We start from the raw sequence: 16,218 nt of genomic DNA, 5'->3' as shown, positions 1-16,218 counted from the left end.
TGAGTAGAAACAGAGAAAATCCCTCCACGATGGCATTATGGAACTCACTGTCTGATGAGGTAGAGGTATGTTCATCAAATAAATAAATGCAGGACTGCAGCCCTCAGGTCACTTTATCTGATAGGTTCATGGTGGCAGTGCATGTCTCACGGTGCAACTTGACCCTGTCGGTGAGGTCAGGGAATGCATTTTGATGAAGTTGTGACTTCATAACAACCTGAAGGACAAAAAAGCAGTCACCAGCTAAGAGGGGTGAAAGAGCTTTCCAGGCCAAGGACGGGGTTAGCGTAAAGTCTTAGTAGATGGAGTCAGGGGATGCTTGAGGAACTACAAGGCTTGGGGAGTGCTGGGCAGAGAGGATGGCTGGAGGGGCCAGCAGTCACAGTGTCTCACAAGCCTTTTAGGCCTTATGAAGGATTTTGGTCATTACTCTCTTAGGAGCAATGGGTAGCCCTCATATAGTTTTAAGAGGAGGGGATAGACATTCAATAAGTAATTTTTAGAAGAATAAATGAGTCCGTTAATGCCTTATCTCCCAAATCGTTTATCAAATTAAGTAGTGACTTATCAAGAGCTTGAATGTATGGGACACAGCAAAGAATGTTTTGGTAGAAAAAAAGGATGGGAAAAATCTGGAAGGTGAGGTGCTGTCTTAGAGTTGAGGCCAAGACACTGTGTCACAGTGGGGTCCCTGGGCCCTGTGGGAAGATCTCAGAGTACCTGGCACCTGGCATGGGTGTGGGGTTCAAGACAGATATCCTGAGGAAGAAAGGGGAGGATATTCCAGTGTCTTTAACATCAAAGACGCTTTGCTTACTTCATGACTGAGATCAGGGTTAGCCATTCTTGAATATGTTGCAGGTGGAAAAAGGGGAAAACCTAGTGATTATTTGAGGCCTTTACTGAGCCAGTCACATCCCCTAAACCAGTTAGAGGAGTTTATTATCTGACATGGTAAAGTGCAGATGTCCAACCTGATTTTCAGTTCAACCCTTATAAAGACATTTTCTGACACTGACATTTACAGACCCTGACTTTCTATGTCTGTAAATTGGGAATAATGCTACCTATCTCACCAGGTTAAATGAGAACATGTACATACTGTGCTTAGCATAGTGTCTGGGACCTGTGGCAGCAGCTATTTTCATGGCAATTATTCTGTATGTATGATATAACTTTAAAACTTCTCTAGGGACCAACAAGGCAATGCAATCAAACACCAGCACAGCCAATAAGGGGCAATAGGGAGTGGTGGGGACTGTGGAAAACTGGAGAATCCTTGCCTGTCCAAAGAGCTCCTCTTTAGTTTCAGCTATTAGCTACTGAGCAAGAACTCAAAACAAGTGCCTTCTGACTTTTCCAGAAATGCTGGAAATCCTAATGCATAATTTTGTTATCCAATTCAAATAAAAAACTGCAAACAATAACAACCACCAGAATTAACAACACTATGGAACACACAAAACAGGTTCTGGAGCAAAGCTAGGCTGAAAGCAGCTAAAACGAAGTTTCACAAAGGCCGAGCTGTTCTGGGAAGTCAGATCTGCCCCACAGAAAAGACTCTAAAAGCATGTGAAAGGTCATAATAAAATCAGGTACAGACCAGGCGCGGTGGCTCACGCCTGTAATCCCAGCACTTTGGGAGGCCGAGGCAGGCAGATCACCTGAGGTTGGGAGTTCGAGACCAGCCTAAACAACATGGAGAAACCCTGTCTCTAGTAAAAATACAAAATTACCTGGGCATGGTGGTACATACCTATAATCCCAGCTACTTGGGAGACTGAGGCAGGAGAATCGCTTGAACCCGGGAGGCAGAGGTTGTGGTGAACCGAGATCACGCCACTGCACTCCAGCCTGGGCAACAAGAGCAAAACTCCATCTCAAAAAAAAAAAAAAAAAAAAAAAAATCAGGTGCAAAGGAAGCAGTCCAAATACGTTCGGTGAAATGTCAGCATTTTTAGAACATGTATGCACCAACCTCCCTCGGGAAGGATTTTGAAGACGACAAGGCTCATTAGGTTTTACGTCCTGGGGTAATTACTCAAATGTTCACACCCACAGCTCTGGGAGCCTTGAAGGTGTTTGCTGAGCTGCTCTTAGGGGTGGTGATACCAGCAATATCCACTGGGGGTCTCTCTCATACAAATAATGGCATAGCTGTTCCCAGCTGTAGAGGAAATGGCAGCCCTGGGACCTGGGGGGATGGAAGGCCAGTCCACGTCTCAGTGGGAAGATGGCAGCAGCTCAGTGGCTCTTCGCAGTGATGTGATGACCTGTTTTTAAATGTTTAACAGAAGCCAAACTTGGCTTTTAGGGGACAGCTCTCCTGCCAGCCAGTCAGCTTGCCAAAGGCATCTTTCCTGTGCATAGAGAGCACACTGGGCTTGGAGACGTTCTCCGCACAGTGGGATTTGGTGAGAATCTTAAAGGTTTCTGTTCAAGGTCAGTTTGGTTGCTTTCTATGCCCAGTGTCTCTCAAAGACTGTGGCATCAAGGGACCTGCTGGTATCCTACTCGATGGGGCTGAACAGGAGATATATTCCACACTTCACAATTGCCACCTTTCGGGAGCAGCTTCTCCAGGTGAAGAAGCCCTGGTTTAGAGATGAGATCTGCGTCTGGGTTCCGGTTCTGCCCCTCATTAGCCATGTGACCTTGAGCAAACCTCATCCTTTCTGGTTCTCAGTTTCTTCATCTGTAAAATTAGGAATACTCATCTCTAATACTAATCTCAAAAATTGTTTTGAGTGTTAAATAGGAATGAATGCATACGAAACTTTACTTTAGAGAAGGGCTTGGCTAACGTTTCCTATGAAGGGGCAGATAGAAACTATTTTTGGCTTTATTGGCCTTATAGACTCTGTCTCAATACTGAATTCCGCAATTGTAATGGCATGGAAGCAGCCATAGGCAATTCATCAAGAGATCAGCAGGGCTGTGTCTACTAAAACTCTATTTTACAAAAACAGGCAGTGCGCTGGGTCTTGCTCGTGGGCTGTACTTTGCCCATCCTCACAGCCTGTTTCTGTGAGGCCTGTGAGCTCAGGATGGCTTTATGTTTCTAAAGGCTTATAAGGAAAAAACAAGAATAGGTGACAGGGCCCAGAGCGAGTATTTACCACCAGCTCCTTGGAGAAGCTAGCTGGCTCTGCTCTAGAGCATCGCAGGAAAGTCAGCCCAGCAGGCAGGCAGCTATGTCCCTGAGTATCAGGGGGCCTGCCAGGTAAGTCACAATGAAACAGACGGGCCAGATGAACCCTGGGCCCTGTCCAGCTCCAGGGGCTAGGGTCCACGTGACTCTGATGACCGAGCTCTGGGGCTAGAGGGGGGAAGGGAAACGGCCCCCTAGTTCTCTTTTCAGTTGTCTATTTCAGATGGGTGTTATGAAAGAGGATCAGAAAAGCCTCCATCAGAAAATGAACCCATAATCAAGTGAATGGGGTTTTCGTTTCCTGAATTGTCTCTAGCCTGCGAGGCTGTGCTTTCATGTGAAACTTCTGAGTTCTCTACGAACTTGAACAATGAGTCATGGGCGAGCCCGGGACCCCCACCCACTTGGAGTCACGGGGCTCTAACATGGAGACAAGACCACGGGGCTTCTGTTAGGCCAGAGCCCTGACCCCTCAGCTAAGATGCTTCTTCTTTGTTCTAGATTCAGTCACATAAGCAGAGGCAGCAGGTACTAGGCCTCAGGGTAATAGTCCCCGAAAAAAATAAAGAGAAAGTCTGTCTGAGAAAAGCGAGTTGTGCCGGTTAAAGAATAACCTATGGCCACAATGCCTTACTGGCGGGTGCTTGGGAGCCCATGCCCTCATGTCTGTTGTATGGGGTTAGGGAGAGCCTGGTGCATTTCAGCGGGGAGGGGGTTGCTGCTGGTCCTGTTTTCACTCCTTCTTTCCCGTTCCCGAGTGACCCCAAGACAAAATGCTGTTAGGTAAGTAGGATCTGCTTAGCCCCACTAAGTTCCCCCGTCCACCATTAGGAATCAGTGGTATTATTATAGTCTACCAGGACTGACCTGGTGCTGCTCAGAACCGGGGGCTCAAAGCAGGGCCTCCTTTCATCTTCTTAAGTTATTCTGTAGCAGCTCTGAGTCTCCTAAAGATTGATCCTAGAGAAAAAACTATGTCACTTACTTCTTTTTGTGATTGTAAAAACACGCATATTTACTGCAGAAAATTTGAAAAATAGAGAAATGTGTAAAGAAGAAAATGTATAGGATAATTTTAGAATCAAAACCAATCTGATTGATTCAGGAAATGATTATTTATTGAGCACCTACTATGTGCCAGCCACTGTTCGTGGTGCCGGGGACACAGCAGTGAAAACAAACAAAGTCCTCACCCCTGTGGAGCCTACATTTCAGTAGGGACAGTCAGGACAGTAGAGGAAGGGGCTGGGCTGATGGAACAGAATGCCTTTTTTGATAGGGTGGTCAGGACAAGAGGAAGCAAGGGATGCAGCTATTTGGGGAAGAGCGTTTCCGGCAGAAGGAAGAAGACCTGCCCAGGTGCTGGATAAGAACCTGCTTGGTGCATTCAGGGATACAAAGGAGGCCAGCATGGCTAAGATGAGGCAGGGGCAACCGGGGCGAGAACAGGTGGGACTTGCCGGCCGTGAAGAGGACCTTGGATTGGTGTTGAGTGAAATGGAAAGCCAGATGCAGGGTCTTGAACAGAAGAGGGCCATGATCAGCCTTATGTTTTGAAATGATCATTCTGGACACCAGCTGGAAAACAGACAGGGGCTGGGGGTGGGGTTGACAAGGGCAGAAACTGGGAAGGCATTTGGCTGTTGCGAAAGTTACACAAAGCTGTGAAAGCAGGGCTGGCCTGGTTGAAGGAAGGGTGAAGGTGGGGGGAGGGCTGGCAGTTCCTCCCACTGGGCCTCTGCCCTTTCCTTTCGTGCTCTCTGAGGTTCCACCATGGGACCCCGGGGTACCTAGGATTACATTTTGAAAGCTATTGGACTAGAGGTTCTCCAAGGGCCCTTCCAGCTTTGGCTCCTGTGCTCTTGTGTTTCAGGACCATGCTGATTTTGTGAAACCAGGCCCGGGCTCTACCAGCCAGGCCTCTGAACATGTCAACTTGAGAACTGAACGGGTTCAGGGTCTAGGAAGGGGAGAGATTTCAAGATTTTAATTAAAAAATATTTTAAATGTTTAAATTTTTGTAGAGACAGAGTCTTCCCATGTTGCCCAGGCTGGTCTCAAACTCCTGGGTTCAGGTGATCCTCCCGCCTGGACCTCCCAAAATACTGGGATTACAGACATGAGCCATGAGATTTGGAAACTTAATTCAGCTCCCACGTACTGAATGTGGCCAGCCCTGTGTGGGGATTGTAATGACGAGTAAGAGGAAATGTCTGCTCCAAGAAACTCACCGGCTGGGATGGGAACTAGCGAATCACACGAATGGCCCATCCCAAAGTCTGAGAGGCCCCTGGCCCCTCCCTGCCCGGCCTTTCTTCCATGTGGTCCCTGAGCCAGTGGTTCCCAAACTGAGCAGGTCATGGGGTCATCGAGGAACTTCAGAATATGCAGATGTCCAGATTGTGCCCTCAAAGATTCAAATTCAGTTAGTCCAGGATGGGTGGGGCCTGGGAATCTGTTCAGACAAAGGCCTGGCCTGAAGCCTGGGCTGGAGGGTTCAGTCCTGACGGAAGCACAGAGACTGCACGAGAGCTTCTGCCAGCCTCACCAAGCCCGTGCTGGGCGGGATGTGGAAACCAAGCCTGTCTTCCAGTGGGATCCTGAGGTGGGGGGGGTGCTGGAGGAGAGGGTGGCAGCTCCTTTATCAGCTGTCCCCAACAGAGGCCCTTCCCCCAGGAAGGAATGTTAAAAAACTCCCAGGAGGGAATTGCTAGGTTTGGAGACCATGGGAATTCCCCATCTCCCCTAATCTCCTCAGCCACCTCAAATCCACCAGCCCGTCTCCCCATGTTTGGGTTAACTCCTTGTTGGCTCGGAATGTCTCCCCTGGGTTGAGCTACTGATCTGTGAGATCGCTTAGTGGCCTGAAATAGTTCCAGAATACAAGCAACACTGACAAAAATATTCTTGTAGGGTCCCACAAATCTCACTGAGGAAGGACCCCTACAGGTGGAGAGGAGTATGGGGTATGCAGGCTGGAAGGTGGGACCCTAAGATTCTTTCCAGAACTGGAATGAAATCAGGCATTTCCAAACAGGAGAGAGATGGGAAGCAGGAGGAGGAAGCAGGAAGAGGAAGAGAATGAATCTTATGTGAATGAATGGTAATTTTCTCTCAGTTACTGGGAAGAAAAAAAAAATAACAAAATCAGACCTTGGTCTGGTCCACTCAGAAGAATTCTCTGAATCCGACTTCTTTCCTGGAAGTTGTGAACTTTATCCTCCGGCAGCCATTAATCTAATATTAAGCCCCTTAACCTTCCTAATTGTTCTCTTTCAGTATCAGCTGGTTTCATATTAACCTTTCAATCTTTCCCATAATGCAGTTACCTCCAACTCCAGCCAGACCCAATTCAGAGCTGCGGTCAGCTCAGACCTTTGCCTGCTCTTGGCAACACGTCCGCCTGTCCTGCTCCTCTGCAATCTGCCCCTCTTTTTCTTCATGTGCTGTGAAGGCATCATGTGGATGGGGGTTCAACTCCTGGATTGGGGATGCGCAGAGCCTGGGGGACACACTTTGCAAACCTGCACCTTGCACTTTTGAGTTCTGGTCTGCAAGGTCTACTTTATTCTTTTGGACCAAGGCTGTCCGTGGGAGAGGGCAGCCGCCGGCCTGTCAGAGCAAATCAGCCTCAGGCGGTTTCTGCGGCTCTGGTATTTGAGCTTTGTTTTCCCTCTCTCCCGGAAAGAACTCGTTGAAATTGTTTCTCTGGGAAAGACAAAGCATCTCGCCCAGATGCTGAAGGATCACTTGGTACCTGCCTGTCTTGGCTTCCCATTGTGCCGGTGAAGGCGCATCCGCTCTAAAGCTGACCTGTGGTTCTGTCTCCAAACAGCTAACTCAGACATCACCCTCTTGCAGCCAGCCGCACAGCCTGAGTTGGAGTTCTGGCCTCTCCTGGCAGTGAGTGACAGTGTTGGAGGGGCCTCGGACACCTTGGGTAATTGCCAACTAAAAATGAGCAGCTGGGGGAAGGTCTTCTGGTCCACGGGAGAGCCAACAGGGCATTTCCTCTTCTGTTTTCTAGTCAGGGTAGAAAGCTAGAAAGAATCCTAAAACTCACTATCCAAGTCCCCATTGTGTGGCGACAGAGGCCTGTCCTGAAGCCTGGGCTGGAGGGTTTAGTCCGAAGCAGAAGTGGGGAGACGGCATGAGAGGGTTCCTGCTAACTTCACCAAGCTGGTGCTGTGCGGGATGACGAAAATCAAGCCTGTCTTCCAGTGGGGCCCTGGGGCGGGAGGCGGGGGTAGGGGGTACTGGGGGAGGGGGTGGCAGCTCCTTTATCAGCTGTCCCCAGCAGGGGCCCTTCTCCCAGTCACCACAGACCAAAGCCAGCTCCTCCTGGGGGCTCCAACCTGTCTGTTCGCTGTTTGCCTTGCGCCTTTTCCTGCTGAGGCCACCCCCGGCACCATCTCAGGCCTCAGAAGGACCACCTCACTGAAAGAGCCCTGAGGGTGGGAAAGAAGCAAGCCCTCCGCACCCCGTCCCAGTCTCTCATCTGGGCACTAGCACACACAGATGCCCAGGCCCCGTCCCCGCGCCAGAATGGCCGCTGGCGTTTCCCGGTACGATGCCACTTTCCGTGAGTGCACAGAGAGCCCCTGGGCTGAGCTGGGGGCCGAGCTCCACGCTCTCTGAGCAGCTCTGAGCTGCATGCCAAGGAAGGTCTTTCAGATGGGCTCTGGGATGTGGAACATGGCGTCCAGCCCCAGTGTCCACCCCACGCTCGAGGCACCCTGACTTCCCCCACCTTCTTACCTGAGTGTCAGCTTACTTCCATCTGGGGACTGAATATGGGGCAGATTCCAGAAAAAGGAGGTTGGAGCACCAACACCAACACCAACACCAACTCTGCCAATGGAGCCAGCACAGCTATTTGTCTTCAACCACAGACAGCAGGGGGAGCTCACGGGCTCTGCATCCCCGGCCCCGGATGTAAGGATATTGCCCGTTAGACAAAGGGAAGGCCTCGACTCCACAACTTATGTTTGTGAGCTTAACCTTTGGAAAAGGCCCAGGTTCTCCCACCATGTATAGCTGCCGTTGACCTGGACAGTCCTGCAGGGCCCTTCAGTGGAAACCCAGAAGGGGGTCACTGGCCCTGGAGGTCAAAGTTGCTCTAGGTGACAGGCAACCAAGACTAAAGGCAAACTTGAAACATAAATGAGTTAAAGCCCACAAAAATAAGACAGTTTTAAATAACTAAACACGGTTTTCTCATTCTTCCCTTATCATCTGAGGACGTTTGAGGCAAATGAAGCTTTAGAGTTTTTCTCCTTTCATTGGGTTGACAATATTTAAAATGATATCCAGAGCTGTCTCATTAGCCTATTGCTCTAGGCTTACTGATCCTCAGGAGGTAAGACTGGATGGGTTAAAGTGGGCGGGCTCGAGGTCTGAGACTGTCCATCTCTCTGAGAGTCGAGGGCAGCATTTATCAGGGGCCTGTGGTCAGCCAAGCTCGGCTTGAGCTCTGTGGGAAGATAAAACCAACTGACCCAGATGGGCTCCTGTGGAGCCTGGGTACTGTTGGGAAGATAAAGCATATGAGCCTGATAAGAAAAAAAAAGCAAAGTCCGGCAGAAGGAATGCAAGTGATTCCAATGCAACTGAATTAAGTGCAAACTCAGTAGGAATGGGTGGGGGGTTTGATTGGAGAAGGGGTTATTCAGGGGTGGTTAACCACAGAAGATTGAGGAGGTGAACTCTAAGTTGGACTTGGAGGTAGAGGAGAGAAGTTAGGGGAAGCATTTGTTTTATATTTGGGTGCGGTGTGTGGGGGGTGTGGATAAGTGAAGTGTCTCTCACACAGACACACACACAAACACACACACACACACAGCTTTGAGTAGGAAGAGGGTCAAGAGGACCAGGTTGGCCTAGACAAGTCAGTCCTAGCTTAAAAAGTCACACTCAGGATTCCTGCAGTACCTCCGCCATACCCACCCCCACCCCCATGGGCACAGCACTCCCTCTTCTCTCCAACGCAGGCCTGCTGCCTGGGGTGCCACGATCATTTCCATAGCAACCAATTGCTCTGTGACACAGACATAATTCTGACTCCAGGTAGGTTATGAACAGAAGAAACATATGAAACCACTAAGTGACAGAGATCTAGTTTTCCAGTAAGTGCCCTGCTAATAAAGAAGAGAAAATGCACAAACTAGAAGATAAATGGAACAGGAATGAGCAAATGCTAAATTTTCCATGAGGCATCAGCTGTTTGCTAAAAACAATAGCAACCTAATAGGTTCAACAAGAATGGTGCTGGCAAGGACAGCCCGGAACAGCCTCTTTGTCAGTCTGCAGAGTAGGGGCGATGGCAGAATCCGGGGATGCACAGTGTCAGGGTTGTGAGGCAGAAAGGAGATGCCTTAAATGCATCATCTCAATCCTGCACACGTGCCTAGTGCTTTTACTGGAAAAGCTGCACTGCTGCTGCTGTGAATCCAGCATGACCTCGCCTTCATTCATTCATTCACTTATACATGCATGCATGCATACATTCAAGAACTCATCAGTGCTAGGTAGGTTACTAATTAGAAATAATTGGGAGAAAAGTCTGAATTACTAGGTATTTTAGAAGCAAAGCTTTCTTACTCTGAAAGCATGGCTGAGATGGTGCCTTCAGCAGGGAATCGGAGAGTCTGATCCAGTCTGAGTCTGCCACTCATGCTCTGTATGACCTTGTGCAAGCCATTTACCTGTCTTGGTCCTTATCTTGTAGATGAGGTGGTTGGTAATCTATGTGATGCTTCCAAATCTGTCTAGTTCAGAGGCCTGCTTTAAGTGTCTAAACGGTTAATGTCAGAGTGAGTTGATGTGTTGGGTGTTTTCATAGAGCAGAACCAAGACCGTTTACTCATTTACCATTTATTTCCACCTTCTGTTGATATTCATTGACCACTTACTCTGTGACAGTCACAGATCGAGGCATCAGAAATAAAGGTAAGACATGATGGTGGCTTCAGGGCCCTCATGGCCAGGTTGGGGGATAGGCAGGCCCAGGCTCAGACCCACAGGGCACAAGCTGGTCTCCAAGTGCAGACAGAGCTTATCAGATGTGGGGAAGGGCACTTCTACCTGTGGTCAAGAGCTCTCTCCACACCCTGGATGGGGCTGGAAGGAAAGGCAGGAGGCAGACTCAGGGAGGAGGAGCTGCATGGAGAGGGGGTGCTGAGGAAGCCCCACATGACCCAGGAAGCTTGTGGGGAGGAGGGGAGGAGAGAGATGCAGACAGGCCATGTGAGGGCCCGTGCTCTGACATCATGGTCATCCTTGTCAAAGATCTGGAGATTAACAGACAACATAGAAGAAGGGGCAATAAGTGAAGGGGAAGGAAAAGAAGCAGAATCCCAGGAGGGAAGAGCATAAGATCTGGGCTTTGTGCAGGCATATTTGCCTCCAGGGGCGATCCCAGTTGCTGCCTGGTGCTGTCATCACTAAGGCCTGGGGTGAGGCTAAGGGGGGGACACTGGAGAAGAGTTGGGAGTGAGTGCCCAGACTTGGAAAAGACTAAGGGAACGTACTAGGCTGCCAGAAAGGCTGGAGCTTTCTGAACTCACCTGAACCTTCTGAGCTTTGGGTGGGGTGCTTTAGTCTGCCCTAAAACCGGCAGAGAGCTTAACGCGTGGTTTCAGTGCAGAGCAATGTCCGTCTTCTCTAAAACACCCAGAAAGATATGGGGAGTGAATTACAGACTGTGGTGCTAAGGGGAGTCTTAGCCAAAGAGACTACTTGCCTCTGAGTTTTCCATGCTTGTCTACTTAACAGAATCACGAGGACTTCCATAGCCTCTCCTAAAAATTAACCAGTTAATCATTCAACACACATTTTGCAGCAGCTACTTGGTATTATTTGTTATGCTACAAATTCTCAGGGCTCAACAGAGGCATTGTTCATGTCCTTGAGGAGTTTATAGTACAGCTGGAAGTTTGCATATGCAAGTGAAAGTTTATATGCGCTAAGTTGTATCTATTAAGGGCTAAACCAGGAGTGCAAGCAGAGAGGATTACAGAGGTAGAAGAGAGAGAGCGTGTGTGCGACCGTACATAGTCTGTTGGGACTGGCTGATGAGGAAGTCTTCATGGAGAAGTTGGAATTTGTGTGGGTTTTGAGGACAGCTAGATGGAGAGAAAGAGGTCAGAACAAAGATGTGTTTGGGAGAGACAATGCTTTGCAGCAACATTTAGTAGCTGCTACTTTTCTGAGAGGAAACCTGGGCACTAGCATGGAAAGAGGACATTATCTGACATTGGAAATACACTTCAATGTCAACCTCGACCCAAGTTTGAATCCTGGGTCTGCCACTTAGTAGCAGGTAGGCCTGGGCAAACTCCTTCACTTGCCCTATCTAAATTGCCCCATTTATAAATTGAGAGCGTGGATAATGTTTATCTCAAAAGGCTATTGGGAGGATAGAATTAATGTGACCACAGGTAAAACACTTCCAAGAATACTTATTCCTTCTCCCTTTCTTGGCCCATTAGGAAAGTGCATTTGAGACCAAAGGGAATAATTATTCCAGAAGTCCTCTGAGTGCCCTTGTAGAAGTAGATAAACAGATTGATCAGTGAGAAAAAAAATATGTTCTCATCCAGACCGTGGGGTGAGTTAACCATGCATGCTTTTCTCCGGATGTTTGACTTCCTGAATCTTCCTTGAACAATGCCATCTCTGTCCTGGCACCCCTGGCAAGTAGTCCCATGTGAGCCAGGTTCTTGTCACATGTCCTTTTCCTGAAGTGAGTCACTAGAGAAGTGGGCTGTAGTCATAACCTTCACCAATTAAGGGAGGTGAATGTGGATTGGAAGGAACACAAACACGGTGCAACTTGGTGCCTAATGTTCCTTTCCATCAACATTTTGCCCCAGGCCTTAACCTTGCAACTCAAAAAAGTAGGGAAGCATAATGAATGGGATAAACTGAATGACCGCTTGTAATCCACAAACAAAAGGCCTTTCAACAGCCCATGGTTGGAGGCTTTATCTATTCCAATCAAATCTAGCCAGTTGCAAACTGGAGAAAAAAATGGGTGATCCTAGTAAGAATTAGTTCAGAAGAAAATTGAAAAAGACATTTTGTTACCTCCTCAGGGAAAGTGATAATGAACAAAGAAGGGAAAAATATAAATAACTGATACAAAGACATAGAATTGAAACTTTGAGAATTGGATGCATGTCTTCCCCCTTTAGTTGTATGAGCATAAATTAATTTTATGATGGCAAACATAAAATTAAGATCAGCAGTGCACAAATCTATGTGTAACCTTCAAGATCTTTTATTTCCCCAAATTAGGTTGACTGATGGCGTCTTCACCCTGGGCACCTACGGTGGTGGAACAGAAAATAGTAGACTGGGATTAGGACAGGCTAAGTCCCACCCTTCACCCTGGCTGTGTGACCTTGGGCATACCACTCTTGCTTTTCTGGGACTCAGGGTCTTCATCTGAAAAATGAATCATTTTTCTTGATAATTCAGTTTTCTTTCATATCCCTCCACCACACCCCAACCAAGGTTTTTATTTTTATGGCAACTCAGATCTTGAACCTTAAAAAAAAAAAAAAAAAGGTAGAGAGGACAGCAATCCTTACCAGTGCCACTCTATCTCCCTATACAGCTTCTCAAACACAAGCCCGGAAGGGGTTTCACTTTGGTGGAAGTCCTGGGCCTACATTTGTATATTTAAGTGGAACCTAAATACTTGCTCCCAGAATGGTGTCAGTGGTCACCCCAACTTTTCAAATTCTGGTAGGCACAGCAGGTCATTCTGTGAGCTGTTCTCATTCACATCCAATTTCCATGGGGCCCCAGCTGAACTCTGCAATTTGGTTCTACCAACACTCATTGCATGTTGCTGATATGGCAGGCACTAATATGAGACGCAGTGAGCAAACAAGCATAGCCCAGCCCTGCAGAAGCTCACACTCTAGTAGGGAGCACAGAAATACTTGCAGTCTGAGCCTAATGGAAGCAGAATGCCCTGTGACAACACTTAGGAGGGTGACGGTCATTCTAGCTTGGGCAAAACTTCATAGGGGAGGAGGCCTTTGTCCTGAGTGTTGTGAGATGGGTAGGATTTAGACAGGCTGAGACGAAGGAAGAGCATGCCAAGCAGATGGAAGAGCAGGAAGGAAGGCATGGCGGCAGAAGGGTTCGAGTCATATTTAAGGAGCGGCATTTGCTGGATCTCCAAGTGTCCAAGAGTGATGAGCTTAGAAATTCAGGCAAAGGCCTTGTCATAGAAAGCCTTCAGGATTCTAAGGAATTTAGACTTTAGGGCAGAAAATGGGAAACCATGGACATTCTTGAGCAGGGATGTATCATGGTGGGACTTGTGCCTCAGGAAGAGAAATCCATCAGCAGAAAGGCTTGGAGACTGAGAGTAGAGGCAGAAAGAACAATGAGGGCATTGTTACAAAAGTCCAGACCAGTGGTCATGGAGGTCTGAAGTTCAGTGATGAGACCAAATTTGGAAAGGAGGGAAACTTTGGACAGGTGCTGTAGCAGCAACAGAATGGAGGCTCTGGGGCTGATGGGGCATGGGGAGTAAATTCACACTGAGACAGGAGAGCATTGAGAGGGAATCCAGCCATCTTCTCTTCCTGGGCTCACAGGGTGGTTTATCCTCGGGGTTGTTGTACAGAAGTTCTCTGATGTCAAAAATGAGCAGGCTTAGGGAAACTGATCTACTTTGGTAGAGATTGTGGGTTATCCACCAATATCTATCTGCCTTACTTTATTAAAAATAGGACCCTTAATTTTTAGCTAGGCACATGCCTCCTACCCCTAGTTGGAATAAAGACATTTTTCAGTTTTTTTGTATCAGAGTGGGTTTGATGAGTACAGCTGGCCAGTGATTTATAATCAGAAGTGTCAGATTTTGGGAAAATATAGTTTTTTTTTTGTTGGCAAAAAAATAGTCTGGATGGAGCTCAAGTAACCATCTTAAACCACTAGACAAAAACTCATGTTGAAGATAATGGAGCCATAAGATAGTGACCGGTGATACTGTAGAGTTGCCATACTTGTCCCAGGCTGCCAACATCTGGATTTCATTGACATGGGAGAGAAATAAATGTACATTTTATTTATGCTACTATTTTGCCTGTTTTATGTAACCAAATCTAACCTAATCTTAGTCCATATAACAAAAGTCAAAGGAGTATAATGCGAACTCATTTGTAGCTTTCTAAAAATATAAATATGTATATCTCCTCTAAAGACACTTCTTCCAAGGATTTTAGCACCCAAGAAGCCAAATTATTCATTCAAAGATTGAGAGGGTGAGCAGAGTCTTGGATGGGGCAAGTCCATCAGGCCAAGTCTTGGGCCTCAGTCCATCAGCTCTATAGAAACTTCGCCAACTCTCTTTACTGCACAAGCCCTCCACTCTCATGAGAGGGGAACTCATGTCCTCTAAGCCCGTTTCCACTGAAAGAGCACTGCTCTCAGATTCCCATTTTTCCCAATTTTATACAATTTGTGTCTTGTTAACATAATATTCCTTTAAATCAGGTGCAGTACCACTGAGGATGACTCAGGTGTTGGAATTGGAATCAGATCTGAGTCCTGCCCTTTCTATACCTGACATCTTAACTGGCCAGTGACTCATTTACACAAAATCTTTTGGGTTGGTTTGGCAAGTGTTTAGTGCTTAGATACTTTACATTCAGGATGTACTTTATCATATTAAGAGCATAGGAATTCTAGGGGATACATTGTGTTATGTACTAACTGCAGGGGACAAGTACAAATGAATAGCCAAAACTGAGGCTGATGTTAAAGGTTAGCTGCCGGGGGAGGATCGAAGAACCAATCTCCATTCCCCAACCCTATAAAGGACATCTAGAGGTGAAACTGGTTTAACCAGGAAGATGTCAATATCAGTTCCAGCCTGCTGAAGTGGAGGTTCTAATCAATAACTGATAATATCTAAGACGTATTGAGCACTTGCTTTCTGCCTGGCAATGTTCTAAGCACTTAGATTCATCAAACACATCACCTCACAACTACACGAGGCAGCTACTCCTAATACCCCCACTTGCAGACAGGGAAACTGGAAGCTAGAGATGAAGCAATTTGACCAGTGTCATTCAGTTAACACATAGAAGAGCTGCTACTTGAATCCATGTGTTTCTCATTGCAGAGCCCTTAACTACTACGTTAGTTGCTCTTAGGGAGCTTAGCAAAATTTCCTTCCTCATAATCTCCCTCTTATCAGAATGTATTTCTTCTCTATGACACCAATTCCATATTTGATGCTTTATCTGAGAAAACCTTTATAAACAGGTTGATACTTGCCCTTTCCCAGGTGACAATATTTTAAGTTTGATAGGGGTTTTACAAGGATGTACTGATGAATCCACTGGAGGAAGGGTTAGGGGTGGAGAAAACTCTAATCTGTAGGCTTTACCAATTTCCATGGTGTAAATTCTCCCACCATGACCAGTGCAGCTGGTAAATTTCCTGAATATTTGATGATTGCCTCCTGCCCGGCAGCTCCAGCACACCACTGGGCCGAGGGTTCTATTATAGTTAAGAGTGCCCACGCTGGCTGGGAATTCTAGGAAATCCATGGCCAGCCTGAGAGAGTTCTGACATGAGAAAGCCTTGCAGTCTCCTTCAAGGCATACCTGTTAGGGGGGTCCCCAGCTTCTTTTCCTCAGCTGTGTGGCCCAGGACATGCTGGGAGGTGGTGCTGTGGCCCACAGTGAGGCTGCAGACCTGGGCTGATGGCCCAGTCTTCCTCCTGAGGCTCCAGCGCCTGTTCCGGAAGCAGCGCTGTGACCAGCAGGTGGCAGCACTCTCACATTCAACAGTCTGTGCCTCCGCAAAATGAGGGGCCTTTGTTCTGAGCCGGAGGCTGTGTCACCAAGAGAAAGGCCCTGAGGGGCCAGCTAATCAGCCTGTCCTTAGCTGACCTCCATCAACGTGAGCCAAGTGGACAGTCTCTGGCAGCGTGATACCATGAGAACAACCTTAGCAAACGGCAGAGACAGCACAGTCTCAACCCACCCCTGCCCATCCTGAGGGCCTGGCCTGGGGCCGCCTCATAAAAACAGGTG

General features: G+C 47.6%; 1 long non-coding RNA gene across 1 annotated transcript; it reads left to right on the top strand.

Moving 5' to 3' along the window:
* Nucleotides 1–2,153: 2,153 nt before the first annotated feature.
* LOC105554376 lies at nucleotides 2,154–8,353 on the top strand. The gene is made up of 2 exons (XR_001008319.1): nucleotides 2,154–2,583; nucleotides 6,477–8,353. It is a non-coding gene; the product is annotated as an uncharacterized LOC105554376 (long non-coding RNA).
* Nucleotides 8,354–16,218: the final 7,865 nt, after the last annotated feature.

The sequence above is a fragment of the Mandrillus leucophaeus genome, unplaced genomic scaffold (genome assembly GCF_000951045.1).
Source record: "Mandrillus leucophaeus isolate KB7577 unplaced genomic scaffold, Mleu.le_1.0 Scaffold64, whole genome shotgun sequence".
Lineage (NCBI taxonomy): Eukaryota > Metazoa > Chordata > Mammalia > Primates > Cercopithecidae > Mandrillus > Mandrillus leucophaeus.
Note: the sequence above shows the minus strand (reverse complement) of the source record. Positions and strands in the feature narration are given on the sequence as shown.